This window comes from Rattus norvegicus, chromosome 7 (genome assembly GCF_036323735.1).
Source record: "Rattus norvegicus strain BN/NHsdMcwi chromosome 7, GRCr8, whole genome shotgun sequence".
Lineage (NCBI taxonomy): Eukaryota > Metazoa > Chordata > Mammalia > Rodentia > Muridae > Rattus > Rattus norvegicus.
In genome coordinates, this window is record NC_086025.1 from 126,087,051 (window position 1) to 126,104,729 (window position 17,679).

At 43.7% G+C, this 17,679-nt stretch overlaps 1 pseudogene; it reads left to right on the forward strand.

Annotated features, from left to right (window-relative positions):
* Nucleotides 1–14,774: 14,774 nt before the first annotated feature.
* On the forward strand, nucleotides 14,775–15,987 carry St13-ps5 (ST13, Hsp70 interacting protein, pseudogene 5; annotated as a pseudogene).
* The last annotated feature ends 1,692 nt before the right edge of the window (nucleotides 15,988–17,679 follow it).

Sequence of the window (17,679 nt, forward strand, 5' to 3'; positions counted from 1 at the left end):
TCTGCGTCCGAGGGCTCGCTCTGCCGGCTGCCTCCTCTTTCGACAGAGGAAGCCAGTGTCGCCGAAAATAAAGGCGTGGGGCTTTCCCAAAGCTCTTAAACATCGGTAACTTCTTCACTATGCAATGATGTGTTTGAGTGGCTATCAATCCCCCTGCACCCGTTTGCCCAGTTTCTGTTTGTAAGAGTTGATAAGGAAGACCTGGTTCTGTCATTTTTGCCCTGGATCTCCGTTGGCGTGAATGATTAAAGACTCCTACAGCCGGGTCTTGTGTGATCAGTGAGTTTTAGAAGGAGAACAGAGAGGAAGTCATCTATCTCTGAATGATACTATTTGATGGGAGTTTAATAGGACCTGGTAGATTTTAATATTACCAGAAAGCTGTAAAGGACTTGACATTTCAATTTGTTTCTGAATCACTCAGATGGCTAGATTGAACTGGAAATCTACATATATTAATAAGCTTTTCAGCACAGCGACCGGGAGGAGAGGGGAAGGAAGAGCCACATGGCTCAGTCACCCATGGGAAACACACCAGAAACCAGTTCGAGCTACAGAGAGAGATTGCTCTTCAGTCAGCTCTACTGTCCGGGAATAAACAAGCATGTTACTCTAGAGGATAACTGCACTGAAATCCTGAGGTACAACTGGCTTCACGAAGTTCCCGTCACCTGCCATTCCCAGCTACAGCCTAAGGTGCCACCTACCCTGGACCGGGGCAGCAATAGGCTTCCTGCTCAATGCACCCTCTGGCCTCCACCTTACTAATCCACTCCCTTCCTCAGCAGCAGTCCTCTCCCAGTGGGGCTCACATCCTCCTCAGGGCTCAAACCCCTCCACACTCAGAAAGCAGCAACCTCAGTCCCCCTTCCTCCAAAGCTGTAGTGACTGGATGTCTTGCCTCTGAGGCATTTGTCATCAAAATGGGAGAGGACCTCACTTCCTTATCAAGAACGATGTGGTATTGCCTTCTCTGGCACCTGCCTGTCTGACTCTGACAGGCTTGATGCCCCAGCCACCGGATGCTGGAGAGTCCTGCTTACAAAGCCCTAGCTTCATGGGGAAGAAAGGAAGCAAGATTTTCCGACTTTGCCTTTTACAAAGAGCATCTGTCAGAACTCTCTTTAAGCAACCTTAATAATTCAGTTTATGGAAGATTTGATTTGCAATCCTCATTAGAGGGCAACATTAACGAATTCGTTTAAGTAAAGGTACTTTTTAAAATTTATGCACACATAGCTTCTAGAGAAAATAACGCTAAACTTAGACGTGAACGCTAAGCACGGAAAACAGGTGATTAGGCTGTATCCTTTTTAAGAATTCCCCATCATGGAAACTAGTAGACCGCTGTCATCGCTCCATGACTCTGGGAATGGACCGTCTGGGTCAGCCTATGCAGACTGTGGTTGATCACCACACATCACCCAGAGATGTGACGCCACAGCCCGGTGGTTCTCCACACCCGTTCACCTGTAAGATTACTTCTTTAGCAAACTCTGCAGCTCGGCAACTCAGCTTTCAAGTTTTCTTTTCTTTCTTTCTTTTTTTTTCCTTTTTCTCTTTTTAGTTTTCTGTTTGTAAGAGGGCCTCACAATATAACACATGTCTCCTGTGGTCCTGCAGGCTAGCCTCCTACTCCCAATCTTTTCTCTCTCTTCAGTACTGGGATTACAAGGTAGCACCATCACGCCAGGCTAATTTTGCTGGCTGGCTGCCTGCCTGCCTGTCTGTCTGTCTAAAATAAATCAACCGGGAGCAATCAGTTAAAAGCTGTGCCTCCCTCTGGATGTGTGCTTGTTAACTCCCATGCTCAGCAAACCTAATTACTTTCCTCACTTGGGAAAACATTTACAGGTGTGAGTAAGAGACCTACAGCATCCTTGATGATACAGCCAGGTCCAACGGGACCCTTAGAGAATGAAAACAGGGGACGAAGCATCCACAAAGAGGCTGTGGTGGAGAACAGCAGCATCCACCTCTGGAGACTGAACCTGGGGATACTCCCCTCATGCTTTCCAGAAAGAACAAGCCACCAATACTCGGACTTTAACCCAGTCAGACCATGCCATACCTCCAAACTCAGACAGTATCTGTAGAGTTTGAAACGACTAGCTTCATCCTAACTGCCTACAGCAACAGGAAACTAGCATGTAGGAGAGCAAATATTGTATTATCTCACGATATTGCAAAGAAACCTTAAAAGCCTTAATATTAGGAAGGTACTTTTAAGCTCTAGTGTTCTATTCAAATCAGGAAGCTTAGAAATATACTGACTTTATATTAAAATATAATCCTGATTTCAAAGCTATAAAGGTAATTGATAACAATATTTATTGGATCCTACTCTGTGAAGACATTATATCATGAGGGATAATGGCCTAAGGAACACTGCCCTTGAAAAACTTAGTTTTAATAAGGGAGGGACATGTACAAAATTTGGTTACCTTGAGAGTTACATCTTTTTTTTCACTCCAAAGTCTTCTCCGGCAGACAGCGGGTGCTCTGTGCTCTCTGGCGATCTGTGTAAATTAAGTTCATGGAAAGCAACAGTGCTGGAACTGTCCTGGAACAGCTGTGGCGGAAAGTGACATCACTGTGTTTTAATCGATATCCTAAGAAGAGAAAAAGAAAGGGCAGCAGGGATGGCAGTGGGAGGGAGATGATGAAGAAGGAGGACCTGCCAGACGGATTTTCAGAAGGCTGACCTGGGGATGAGTGGGCTTTTCAGGAAAAGATCCACGGGCCCATCAAGGTGTGCCCCATACTAGGACATGGTCGGCACTCAGTTTACCCCAGTTCATTAGGTTCTGGAAAGGTCTTCAGGTCTAGAGGGTGTGTTTGGAAATTCTTGAGTTCATTTGGAATTATACAGGTGAAATGTTACACTCTAGTTGGGACAGCTCAGGGAGAGGAAGTAACTGGGAGCATGGGTTTGAAGGAGATGGTCTTCTAAGCAAACATTCCACCCTTTTTCCCTTCCCCTCCCCTCCTCCTCCTCATCCCTCTCTTCCCTCTCTCTCCATCTCCTTCTCTCTTCTTTTAGTGCCACGAAGTGAAAAGCTTCACTGTGCCCTGCCGCCTCTTGCAGGATACTTAGTGTCACCACAATGCGAAAACAATACAGTCATGCCACCATGGATGGAAATACCTAAAAGTATAAACCAAGATAAACACATCCTCCTGGATATCCTCAAATACTTTGTTACAGCAAAGGAGACCAATAGAATAAGGTTGCCTTAGCTAGGGTTCTATTGCTGTGAAGAGATACCGTGACCAAGACAACTCTTACAAAAGAAGCATTTAGCCCTGGATTTGTAGAAAGATCTTGTGTAAATTTGGTTTTGTCATGGAATATCTTGGTTTCTCCATCTATTAATTGAGAGTTTATGACTTAGTCAAGTCATAAGGACAGCTAATACTGAGAACTTACAAGATGCTAAGTACTGTTCTAAAGACTGCTACCTCATACAATCTCTTCATGCACTATGGGAAAATGGCTCTCCATTCTGTAAGTGTATAAACAAAAACAGAGAAGATTGCTTGCTCATAGTCATGACAAGAATAAGCTTAGATCTATTGTCCTGTAGTATCAGTACCTTTATCTTAACCCTCATTCTAAGGCCACAGCAGACCATAGTTGTCATTAAGGTGTCCACCTTCAAACTCTATCCCGACCAGCTGTGTTTACTGACTCTCCCATTGCTAGCCTAACCCAAGTCCTCACATCTCACCTGGACTACTAGAACAGCCTCTTATTTTTTTTTTACATATGCCCCAGTAGGGTATCCTTTCAATCCAAATATGCCATACTTCATAACCAACTCTACCTGAAGGATCTGTATTTATACAAAGAATGGTTGACTCAATTACTCAACAAAGAAGTCTAAGACAAAATCATAGTAAATACCACTACACACCATCATGCTACTGCTTCAGATAAGAAACTCAATGCCAACTACTTCAAGCATAGGGGCAACTGGAATGTTTCATAACGGTGGGTGCAATCACGTTGGAGAAGTATTTGTCTACTGTGGGTTTTGTTTTGGTTTTTCTCATTGTTGTAACAAAATTCCTGACAGAAATAATTTATGGGAGGGAAGATTTATTTCAGTTCTTAGTTTCATGGTATTTTCTTTCATAGTTGGGGTTGAGGCCAGTGTCATGGGTGGTAAAACACACGACAGCAGTGGTCCAACCTGTGGTCATAGACCAGGAAGCAGAGAGTATAGGCAGAACCACAAAGAAGTATAATCTTCAAGGCACAATCCCTACTGACCTACTTCCCTCAAGAGGACTCCAAACGGCACTACTGAGCTGACACTAATCATTCAAGACATAAGGACTGTGGGGGACACTCCAGGTTCAAACCATAACATCGGCATCCACTAAGGGTGAACTCGTGCTGTAGCCCCACAATCCCAGTCCCAAGGGCATATCTAACTGAATGCCTATATGCACCCAAACAGAAGATGACTCAAGAATATCAAAACACGGGGTTGGGGATTTAGCTCAATGGTAGAGCACTTGCCTAGGAAGCACAAGGCCCTGGGTTCAGTCCCCAGCTCCAGGAAAAAAAAAAAAAAAAGAATATCAAAACACGTTCTATTTAATAGTTAAAGGCACAAAAATGCCGTGGCATTTACTTTGAGTAGAGAACTCACACGATCTATTGTATATCAATGGCAGCAAGATTACCGCAGAGTACTTGAATCTCATAATGTCGGAGGAAAGGATTCAGAAATGAAAGAGGAGTCCCTTGACTCCCAGATCGAATCTGCAACATTAGAAGTCAGATTAGAGTTATCCTGGTTGAGTGTTCAAGGTTAGCTCGGGTCTGTAAAGGAAACATGGAGAGTTTAGGAGCTGGTGGTGCTCTGTTTCCAGAACTGGACACTAATTTTTACACTGCAAAAGTTCACTAAACTGTTACATATATTTGTAGGTGTCTACCATATTTATATATAACCTGCTTGTGGACAGAGACTGTAGCGAGAATTCTGGAAGTTTGGTATCTTTTAAAAAAACAGAATTATTAAGCGAATGTTTTTGTCTTAACCCCAGATGTGGAGATACGGGCTGCTTCACAGCAGGTAACAATACTTGGCCTCTTGCTCTAGCAGGGGTGTGCCCGATGAAGACAGTTTCTGTGATTGTGTGAGTTTTGAATCCTTTTCAGAGAGTCTCTAAACGGTAGGGCCCTCAGAGGTATGGTGGGTTGTTGGTTGGTTGGTAGTTGGTTTTGGTTAGTGTTGGTCAGAGTTGAGCGTAAAGAAGAAACAAGATGAAGGAGAAATTAGATATTCTGATGGAGAAGATCAAACTTGGACCAAGGAACTCGGTGCCCCTAATATGCAGGACGTATTCTAGTGATAATACAGCCCCACCCCACGCCCCGTTTCTTTCCTGCCTATGCTTTTTTCTCTTTAGTGTCAAGGGGTTGAAAGGGTGGAAGAAAAAGAGTGGAGAAGAGTGAAAGAAAGAACCAACCAAGAGACTCCATGACTTAGAATGATACGTTATCCGACTCTCCATTACTGTAATGAATAGCTGAACTGATAAATTTAATAAGAGAAAAATGCATTTTGCCTCACAGTTTGAGAGCCCCTAACCCATGATCAATGATTCCCCTGGATCCTGAGAGGATGTAGCACATGCCTGCAGAGAGCCCATGGTAGAGCAAAAGCATTCACCTCAGAGTCAAGATAGGAAAGAGATGACCCTGGCCCCAGGATCCACTTTAAGGCTGTGCTGGTGAGATTTAATGTCAGTTTGACACAACCAGGAAGAGAATTTTAATAGGAAATTGGTTAGATCAGGTTGGCCTATATAGACATGGCTCTCTCTGCCTTTAACTGTGGATACAATGTAACCAGCTCCTTCAAATTCCGCCATTGTTACTTTCTCACAAAGACTAACTATAAGCAGGTGTTGTAAACAGAATAAGCCCTTTAAGTTGTTTTTTTCTGCAGGATATTCTATCAGAGTGACTGAAAAGAAGCTAGAACAAAGGCCGTGTGTGAGGAAACATCACCTCCTCACACTGATCTCACCTCCTAGCCCTTCTTTATGCTCACTCCAAAATGACTATGAATGCCCCATTAGTGTTCTTACCCCAAGTCAATGTTCTCTCTCTCTCTCTCTCTCTCCCTCTCTCTCTCTCTCTCTCTCATCTAGTTTGCTCCTTCCTCACCTTTAAATTTTTCATGCAAATTGTCTTTTTGATGAGAATTTTTCTGATTATTTCATTTAAAAAGACAACTCACCAAACCCCAAACGTTTCCTTTTTCTATTTTATTTTTCCTCATAGAATATATTGTCTTTTGTAGGCTTGGTTTCTCAAAACCTACTTTAATAAGGGTTCTCAAACACACTGGTCCCTCCCTTCTAGCCCACTGTCCAAAGGTAGGGGAGAAAAGATGGGAAATAGGACCAGGGGATGTGGACCTGTTTAGAGGTCATTCTCTGGGGCCATCCCAGTCTCTGTTGTCAGGATACCAAGCACGAATGAATGTGCAGGAGTGGCACAATCCTGAATCGGCACCAGTCAGTGGTTGTGACCAGAACCACCCGGGACAGCAGAAGTTCTCTGCCATGCCTCTTGAAATGAAGATGAGAGACCAACGAACTGTTGCAAGGGTAGCTATGCAAGTGCCCCATCAGTGTCCACTGAGACCCACTTATTCTCTTCCCAATTATCACTTGTCCTCCTACGAGTCTTGCCTCAACCAAACACAACATGAGTCTGCATCACATGATACAACCAGAAGCTTCCACTTCAGTCTTTCAATTTGCCATTATACTAGCAATTTACCAAAGGAAAGGTTTATTTTAGCTTACAACTTAAAGGTATATTCCATTATGGTGGAGAAGTCAAGGGGATGGGCATGTGAGAGAACTGGTCACATTGTGTTTGTTCACAATAAGGAAGTGGGGAAATTAGTTCTAGCACCCAGTTTTCTCCTCCCCACTTTCTCCAAAGACCTGGTGCCACCCACATTCAAGATAGCGCTTCCCCCTTCTATTAAACCTTGATATACAGAACCAGAGAAGGCCCAGAGGTGTGGTTCTTAGGTGATTTTAAGTACAGTCAGGCTGATAAAAATGATTAAGTATGGAAACCTTACCCCTTGCAAATGCAGATACCACTTTAAATCATAGCATTACACCCCTGTCCCCTTCAATCTCGTTTTCATCTCATAATGTAAAACACATTCAGTCCACCTAAAACTCCCCATTGTCTTTAACTGTCCTAAGACTGCTCGCTAATCCAAAGTCTCTATTAATTGTGAACCTCCAAAAGCAAAAAAACATGCTTTCAAAATACGACACAGAAAACATTCTCATCCTAATGAGAATAATTAGGGCATGGCAAGAAAATACCAGAAGTTGATTGAGGCTTGGCACCATGAAGAGAGCTTATGCAAGGCTACGGGTGAAGCCCAGTTGCAGCAGAAGAAACCAGTGTATTGGAGATGCCAATGCCATGGGATGACCACCAAGAACAGCAGTGGCAGTGGAGTGGGTCAATGTGAGCTTAGAGTGCTACAGAGAACAGAGCTGGAAAAGTGACACTAGCCCTTTGGAGGAACCCAGAAGATTATGTGAGTATTTTTACATCAATGTTCATAACAGAAACTGATCTGAAATTTTCTTTAGTGAGTATTCATGTGGTTTAGGTTATAAGGCTGACTGTGGCTTCGTGGAATGAATTTGTCAGAGTTCCTTCTGTTTCTATTTTCTAGAATAGTTTGAAGACTATTGGTATTAGTTCCTGGAAAGTCTGGTAGAATTCTGCATTAAGGCCATCTGGCCCTGGTTTCTTTTTTTTTTTTTCTTTTATATTATTGTTTTTGTTGTTGTTAGAAGATTTATAATGACGGCTTCTATTTCCTTAAGGGTTATAGAGCTGTTTAAATAGTTTTACCTGATCGTGATTTAACTTTGGTAAATGGTATCTGTCTAGAAAATCATCCATTTTATTATGATTCTCCAATTTTGTGGAGTAAAAGCCTTTGAAGTAAGACCTAATTCTTTGTATTTCTTTCTCCTCTATAGGTCTCCCTTTTCATCCTTTTCATTTCTGATTTTGTTTATTTGGATAATATCTGTATTGTGGCTAGTTGCATTAAGGGTTTATCTTGTTGATTTTCTCAAATAACCAGCTCTCGGTGTTGCTGATTCTTCGTATTGCCTAGTAGTGTATTCTTATTATTGCTACCACCAATTCTGTGGTCATCGATTGTGTGTCGTGGGCTGTAACAAATTTTGTGTGCTTTTTTTTTTTTTTTACCTTGTATAGTTTGGCAGTGTCGTGACTGGACTGGTTGGTTTCCTCTTACTGAAGGGGTAACAGGGCTGCTTTGTAACTATCCTTTTAAAACCCCAGCAGAGAGAGATGAACCCACACATGTTCAAATCACAGCCCCAAAATCAAGACATATGGACAAGCACAGAGCATGACTCTTGCAAGTTCCTAACTTCTCGATTATCACAATCAAAGACACTGAAACAGGTAAAATACTTGAAGATTTCCAATGTTTTTAATAAAAAGTTATCAATAACTTAAAACAGATATAAGCAAAGTGATGAACTCTACTAGAAAGAAAAGTCAGCAATATAGAAGAAAAGAAAACAAATGGGCAAGAAATTGGTAAGGTAAAAGTCATCAACACACACACACACACAGGGAGAAAGAGAGAGAATAGAGAGAGAGAAAGAGAGAGAGAGAGAGAGAGAGAGAGAGAGAGAGAGAATACCCAGCAAATAAAAATATCATGAAGAAAAAAAATAAACATAGTCAGATGTCAGAAGTGAAAACATAAATATATCAAATAAAAAACCCAGTGGAAAGCATCCCCAGTAAACTCAACCAAGCCAAAGAAAGAACAGCAGGGATGGAGGGCAAGAGGATGCAATGTCTCACTTAAATATCAGTGAGGAAAAAGAGAAGGAGTATGCTGGAGGCGTCCAAGAGCTCTGAATACAATCAAGAAGCCAAAAGTTCTTGGGATTCAGAATAAACAACAGAGAATCTGTTCAGTGAAATTCTAGCCAACAAACATTCCAAATCTAGAAAGAAACGGACATCCAGAAGCAAGAAACACAGACTCCTAAACAGGCACAACCAGACAAAATCCTCTCCATGACACATAGTCAAGACGTCAAAAACGCAAAGAAAATAAGCAACATGGAGTGGGGCAGTCCAGATGTCTTACATAGAACTCCAGAGACTCAACCGAACTCTCACCAACAAACCTAAAAGCTATCAAAGCATGGGAAGACACATTTCAAGCCCAAGAGTAAGTAACTGCCGACCAATCGAGCTTCAACAGCAATGCTATCATTTAATATTGACAGAGAAATAAGGGCATTTCAAGATAAGCACTAACGAAAGGAGTTCCTGGAAACTAAGAGCTGCAGAAGGAACTGGCAAGGAAAACTATGCGCAGAGGAGAAATAAAGACGGTTTTAATCACTAGGGCACGGGAAAGGTTAAATTTCACGAGAGGAATGGCAGGACAAAGGAGAATCCATCACATTCAATGCAGAAAATAAGACAAACCCTGATACTAGGCGTCACCCCCATGTTAGAAGAGATAAAGAGAGCCACTACATATCGATAAAAGAGAACAATTAGTGAAGAAGATGTAATAATTGTAAGTTTATACACCAAATGTCAGGACCCTTTGTTTAGTAAGACAAACGTCAATAGACATAAAGTATCAACGGTATCTTGTTATAATTACCAGTGAGTGGCTTCGGTACACAGCTGGCTCTGAATAGGTCACCCAAATTAAAAATCAGCAAGGAAATCTCAAGAGCACACGGATTTAATAGATATCTATGGGATATTCCATTAAATAGAAACTGAACACATGTTTATATCCACGGCCCATGGGACCATTACTAAAATAGATGGCATTCTAGGCAACAAATCGTACTATAGCAAATAAAAAGTACTTTAAATAATCATGTACCTTATTAGATCATACTGTGTTACAACTAGACATCAATAGCAAGAAATACTACAGAAACTACATATATATATGTATATATGTATATATATATATATGTGTGTGTGTATGTGTATATATATGATACATGCTTAAATGACCCAGTGTGTCTGAAAGAAATTAGGGAAGAAATCAAAGAGTTCTTAGAATCAAATGACTACATACAATCTACAAGAACCTTCAGCATACTGCTAAGGCAATGCTAACAACAAGCTTTATTTCCAGGAGTGCTCACATTTAAAAAGACCATGAGAAATGTCAAGGAATAGATGCTAGAGCATAGCATATGAAGGAAGAAAGAAGAGCAGTGGTGCAAGAAGGGTTAAGTGGGGTGGGTAACAGGAGGGCAGGGTAGAGGGAGGAGTATGGGGGGGGGGGGTAACTAAAACTAAAGACCTCTGAAAACTCCATGTGGAAACCTACTACTGTAGAAATTTCCTAAAATAGAGACATACGTTAAAAGAGTTTAAGTAGAGTAATGTTGTAACGGGATGGAAGAACAATGGCTCTCCCAGACACTAGCTGATATCAAGAAGAGAAAGGAGGAAAAGAAGGAGGCAGAAAAGGAGGAGGTGGAGGAGGAGGACGAAGAGAGACAGCCACAGCGGAGGCAGAATTGGGGTGCCAGGTATGGCCATTTCCTCATGTTCTGTGAATCAAGTACAGGGGTCTTCATCTAAGGGGTCTCACTATTACGTTCTGGATAGTAACCAGGAGCAGGGGCAATAGCCTGCAGTGTCGGAGGGGGCGTCCTGTGGGATCTTACTGACTAACAGCTTGGAAAGAAGATATTCATCATGGGAGTCCTAGAAAAATAAAGAGGAGAATGAGAAAAATCCCTTATTGGTGAAGAAAAAAAAAGCAATTTTTCAGACAAAAAGTCCAACAAATGTCAAAAGCAATGGGTGAGAAAATGCTGGAAGGACGTCCACCTAGACATGCCCTTACGGAGTTTCACACTCTGAAGTAACCCAGAGACCCAAACGCTGCCCAACATAGAAGCAGTGAATGAAACCCTGTTGACTTGATGTTCTCATTTAGATGAGAAGGTAATTAAAGTGTCACGCTAAGATTTTTCTTGGTTTAAGAAAAAACTTCAGAAATTTACAATTCCCTTTGTTTGATTCGCTGGTTTTGGGCATAGTGGCTAGTAGGCTGTTGTGTTGGTTGTTGATGGCTGGTTGCCTGTTTCGGTGGTGGTGACAGGTTGGCAGTTTTGGTGATGGTGGTGGTGGTCATGCTGGCTGTTGTTCTGTTCCACTTCGCTTTGCTCTACTTTTGTGCAGTCTATCCTGTCAGCTTCCTCTCTCTTCCTCTTCTCTGCTCCAATGTGTCATTGGGAATGGCTCTACCAGAATGCTCATGCAATGCCTGGCCATTTTCCCAGGTATGTTTTCCCATCGGGAGTCCTGGAAGGAGAGGAGTGTGAAAGTTATCCGTGTCTTCCCCCGGCCCTAGTACTCTGAAGAAGGATGAACTTTCATAAGAGTTGACTTCATAAATGGATGGACGTAACTTTTCCTATAAGCAATTGGGAACAACAGTGTTTTCAATAAGGGTGAAGGGAGTCTGGAATCTATGCTTGAAATTCCTTACAGTAGACCGGAGGCAAAGCTATCTAGACTGTGTCTGGCAAGGTTTCACTACATGGTGTTACTGGATGTCAGGGTATATGATTTAAATGGAGGCATGCCATAGCATGTAGTAATAAGCCCCGTCCTCTTCCTCTGAGGCAGGAGGTTAATTGCAATTACGCTTAGTATCATTTCCTTTGGCGCAGAGCTGTGGTTTATCCCGAGGCTCTACCCTCGTTCCCACCACGGGATGTGTGTCATTTAAGCTTCGCAACTTCCAAAAAAACCATTCCATTGCAAAGGACTATGAGCTCCTCAGAAAGGCCTCCGGGCGCTCATTGGAGGACTACTGCGTAGTAATTGGGGCTTCCTGAGGTGACCCAGAAGCCTGGGCTGGATTGGTTGCTTGTGCATGCGTCCACAGAAGAGCCATTAGGAAGCATTTTTAAAAGTGGGCGGTGCCCACCGCACAACAACTTAGGAAGCTGCCTTCACCCGGAACACGGTACAGATTGGAGAGCAGACCATGAAAGATGACAGCAGATCTGTCAACAAAGTTTTAATAAGAACGGCTGGCACCTATAGAGAGTCCATCAGGAGCTTGGCTAAATACTTCATACATATTATTTTTCTCGCTGAATTTTGGGGCACAGATCCATGAAGCAGATAGGCTCTGCTCATCTCTATGCTTACAGACCGAAGCTGGAGCTCGGGTGGGCTAAACTACTTGCTTCGAGTCACATGACGTACAGATGCTAGAACTGGCTTTCACCTCATTTTGGTGACTCTCACCCCCTTTGTCTTTTGCTGCCCTCAGGGCACTACCCTGGCAGCTGTGTCTACTACAAGAGGCTTCGTCAAATATGGAACCAAACTCAAGGCAATGTTTTCCATCCCACCCATTGCTCATTTAAGAAAATTACTGGCACACGCTGTCAGTCCCAAGCTTCATTTCCCCCTTTCTAACCATATGTGCCTCCCACTTCAGAGCCAAGAGTTCCTGGATGTTTTTCCAGCAAACGTTCCTCCTTTCATGATAGTCAGGATGGCTGTGAGCAAAGTTCAACTCGGTCAACCCCAGGAGTCCGAATTGGCAGAAGGCCACCAAAGACACTTCTAGAACGGATTCACTCTGACATCCTAGAGGAAAATCATTAAACAGGCCCCGCTGAGACCTACTGGAGGGCACTCAGGCTTGCAACTACACAGTAGCTTTTGTGATGGCAGTTTTGCTTAAAAAAATCCAGCATCGACGACTTCTGTGAGCCACAGCCAGCCAAATAGCTACTGGAACCATGCTGATTTCCTGCTCATACAGATATCTTCCCTTAAAACCCTGTTATGGAGGAAAATATTCGAGTCCCGCAAGTCATAAAAACAATTTAATACTAGCCACTGTCTGAAGACATCCCGAGAATATAGAGTAGACCAGGAGAACCTGAGGAGCAGAATTATTTTTAAACAGCGAGGAAGAAACTTTGAATCAGAACCACTAAGTATTAGGCAAGGTCCAGTGGTGTTCACAGGGAAGGCAGATCACATACTCGGACATAAAGCAAGTCTTGCAACATATAGGAAAGTTGAGGTCGTTTCTTGGATTCGATCTGACGTGTAATAAGACTGGAAATGAACAGCACAAGAAACTATGGGGTGTACACGGAGTCCAGGAGGCTCAATAACTTACAGAAGGACCACTGGATCGTCAAAGGAATCAAGGAGGAAGCAAGCTATTCCTGGGATCAAATAAAATAAACCGTTCTGAGAACCAGAAGTCTCATGCTTAGAGAAGGTGGGGGTCGACATGTGGTACCAGAAGGCAAGCGTGTTTCCCAGGAAGATTCCACGCCGTTCTGATCATTTGTGGAACCATTTTGCAGCAGAAAGTGGAGTCAGAGAGTGCTGCTCAGTTATCCGCACCTCTTGCCTTCTGTTTGAGCCTAAACTCCATTTCAGGGCCCCGCAGAATGACTGAAGAGGTCCTCCGACCTCCTCGTTCCTCCTCACCGTGCGTCCGTATTGAGTACTTCACCTTTTTCTGTGTCTCACTGTTACTGGTTTCAACTGGCTCACTGAGGAGAGGTGGCCGAGCCTTGCTGGCGAGGGTCACCAGGACCCGGGCTCTAACCCCAGTAACTCCTCGAACACCGATAGTTAAAATCGCTGGCACACAGTTGGAGGTGTGGGGGTCCCGTGTCAGTTTTCACTCTAGCTTTGGATTTTAGCTGGCGGGCGTCCATGGCAAGGCGCCCTTTGTCACGTCAGCAGTCTTCTAGGGCTTCAACCCAAGGTAATTGACCATGGCTGGGGGGAATTTTCTTCGAGTCTATCATTTTAATGAAGAAAGTCGAATGGAAATGATCCCATGTGATGGAAATATTGGTTCCAGTCGAACAACTTCAGAAATATCCCTCTTCCCCGCTGTCAGGCGCTCTAGGTTGAGGAAGAGCGTTTATATTTAAAGAGATGAGGGAAGGGCTCCTGGGCCAGTGACTCTCACCATTTCCTGTCTATTACCATTTCCAGTTGCCCAGAGATATCAAAATAGTTCTTTTCAAAGTGTAGCTTAAAAAAAAAAAAAACACGCCAATAAGGAGAGACTTAGTTCCTATCTTGCCCTCATATATTTTCCATTTTATTTATGAATGCAGGCAGTGACCCACTAAATTGATTTTTGTAACCCCCCACAAACAGTTTGCATAGCCTGCAACCTGCATATTTTTTTTTTAAGTTACTGGAACAGAGCATGTGAGAAACTCTCAGAAACGACTAACATTTCATTCATTCATTTTTTTACCCACTGGCCCATTAAGGGGAAGCTTTCTTAATTCACACCGCTCTTCTCCAAGAGCGATGGATGTGATTCCAGGACATGGCAATAAGACAGTCTAGCAAGAAGAATGTGTGAAGAGACCGCAGCGGGATTTTTAAAAAGGCAAGCACCCCCTGGGAAGGGATAAGGTGCAGGAGGGGACACCGCCCTCCCTGGTCTTCAGAAAGCTCCCTCCATTCTCACCCTGTGCTCGTCTCTCTGCCAGAGCAGATTCAGGGGATTCTTTCCCACATTCGTGTTGAAACACGAAATTCTAAGGCAAACGAGTGGGCAAAGTCTTTCCACCTGTAGCGCTAAGTAGTAAAAACCAACAACACATCGGGCCTCCGCAGCCGCCCACCGCCAGAAGCTTCCACTATGGATCCCCTCAAAGTGAGCGAGCTTCGGGCCTTCGTGAAGATGCATAGGCAGGACCCAAGTGTCCTGCACACCAAGGAAATGCATTTCCTGAGGGAGTGGGTGGAGAGCATGGGGGTAAAGTACCACCTGCTACTCATAAAGCTAAGTCAGAAGAAAACACTAAGGAATTAAAAAGAGACAACAGAAGACAACGTAAAGACAGAGGAGCCATCGAGTGAGGAGAGCGATCTAGAAATTGACAATGAAGGTGTAATTGAAGCAGACACTGATGCTCCTCAGGAAATGGGAGATGAAAATGCAGAGATAACTGAGGAGATGATGGATGAAGCAAATGAAAAGAAGGGGGCTGCCATCGATGCTCTAAATGATGGTGAGCTCCAGAAAGCCAATGACTTGTTCACAGACACCATCAGGCTAAACCCTCGCTTGGCCATTCTGTATGCCAAGGGAGCCAGTGTTTTCGTCAAATTACAGAAGCCAAATGCTGCCATCCGAGACTGTGACAGAGCTATTGAAATAAACCCTGATTCAGCTCAGCCATACAAACGGAGAGGGGAAGCGCATAGACTCCTGGGTCACTGGGAAGAAGCAGCTCGCGATCTTGCCTTTCCTATAAACTGGATTATGACGAGGATGCCAGTGCAATGCTGAGAGAAGTCCAACCTCGGGCTCAAAAGATTGCTGAACATCAGAGAAAGTATGAGCGAAAACGTGGAGATCGAGAGATAAAAGAACGAATAGAAAGGGTGAAGAAGGCTCGAGAAGAGCATGAAAAAAGCTGAAAGGGAAGAAGAAGCCAGGAGACAATCTGGATCTCAGCATGGCTCTTTTCCAGGTGGTTTTCCTGGGGGAATGCCTGGAATGGGAGGGGCTGTGCCAGGAATGGCAGGAATGCCTGGGCTCAATGAGATTCTCAGTGATCCAGTGGTTCTTGCAGTCATGCAGGATCCAGAAGTCCTGGTGGCTTTCCAGGATGTGGCCCAGAACCCATCAAATATGTCAAAACATCAGAACAACCCAAAGGTTATGAATCTCATCAGTAAATCGTCAGCCAAGTTTGGAGGTCACTCATAATGTCAAAGCCTTTGCTGAACGAAGAACAGCTTAGCTCACTGACTGGATGTGGCAATAATACAAACCAGTGTACCGCTGACCTCACCGGAGAGCTGGGGCGCTTCGAAGATAATCCCTACCCTCTGCATCATATGTGGCTGGGGCATTTTACAGTGGTTTGCCATTAGAATGTTCGTTCAGATAATGTTTGCCTACTAGGAATTACAAACTGAAAACATGTTTCAACCTTAAACGTATTCTTTTAAAAATGTAGGGGATGTCAATTCCTACATTTTTCATTACTGATCTTTTTTGGGTTTTTCCTTCAGAGTTACTGGGCGAGGAAGCTGAGTGTGGGTGATTTACTGCTTTCATGAATGAAAGATTTGTTAGTGGGAAGCAAATAAAACACATTTAAGTTGATTGAGTCGAAAAAAAAACAACAACAACAAAACCACCAACCCACACTCTTGCTGGCTCCAGCCTGCTACATGGCATCTTGCGGGGTATTTTCATCTCCATCAGCAAACCATCTCCACCCAGCTCGCTAGGTTCCCAATTTCCCTCCCATGTTGCCTCTCCAGCTCCCCTCTGGGCCCTGTGAGCGATCTCACCACCCATCTAGTTCCCAAGACCAGGCGCTGCCACGCCAGTTCCATGCAGAGACCGCCTATGCCTATCTGCGTGCACCTCCCTTGCTGTGGACTCTGCTCACATTCCCTGCACCCACCCTCTTGTGTTTAGGGTTGTTTTCTGAACTAATGCTAGAACCGAGGGTTTTCAGCTGTGCTTGGCAATGACTTCTCCCACCTGAGAAAGATTCTAACCAAGAGTGTAGGTAGCCTTTCTAAAATGTCTGCCCTACCTCCCAACCTAGCCCTAGGACTTAAAGACAGTGAGGATGATGTTGACTGGTGTATAAACGTATGTGTCCAGGAAATGATCTTGTCATTGCCCTCTGTCTCATGATTAGTGAAGAGAGTGATCTTTGGTCAACATCAATGTGAGGTAAAAGCAAACCTGAAAGGACATTTTACCTCCTACAACCGCATGTCTACGGTTTCTTAATGTATGTGGCCTGCTGACTAAAAGTCAAAGATCCATAGGTAATTCTGTTAGAGTCTAAACTATCACTATCAACGTATGCGAATTTGAGAGAACTAGTCAAGTTCAAATACCATCCAGTGTAGCCTGATTCCAAAGTTTGGGATCTCTTTAACTCTGACTTTTCCTTAGCAGAAAATGCATGCTTCTGGATGGTAAGCACACCTCTTTCCACCTCACCAGTCAACAGTGCATGGTTCTGAAGAGGAACCAGCTCAATAGCTGTTGTATCAATACAAACGAGATGAAAAATAAGTATTTCTCCCAAATACGTGCTGGACTCTAAGTCCGCATATCCCAGAGGTAACAGCACCCTGTGTTTTATCATGGCGCAACCCCCAACAAGGAAATTATAGAATCAGACTAGATGTCATCGTCACACAAGTAACTTTGAAGGGATGCTTCATCATCCAAACCACAGGTGGAGGGCAGAAACAGATGGGTTGGCGCCGAGAAAATGAGACCAAGCCAGGGACCCGGTACCTCTGAGCATCTGTTGGATCAGCACCCAAAGCCCCTTGGGGCTCAGGGCTATGTCAGAGATCGAAATTCTACTTTCGCTCTTCCCCACGCAGAACCTAGCCATGCAGAGGCAGGAGCTCCCCGTCAGCCAAGGCCAAGAGATTTCAAAATTCTCTAAGCAACAGAAGTCCCAAAACATCATAAACGCTAACAACAGTAAATTCACCCATCAGCACCAGACCCGGCGTTTCTGAACAAAGCTAATTCGGGCAGACACCACTAA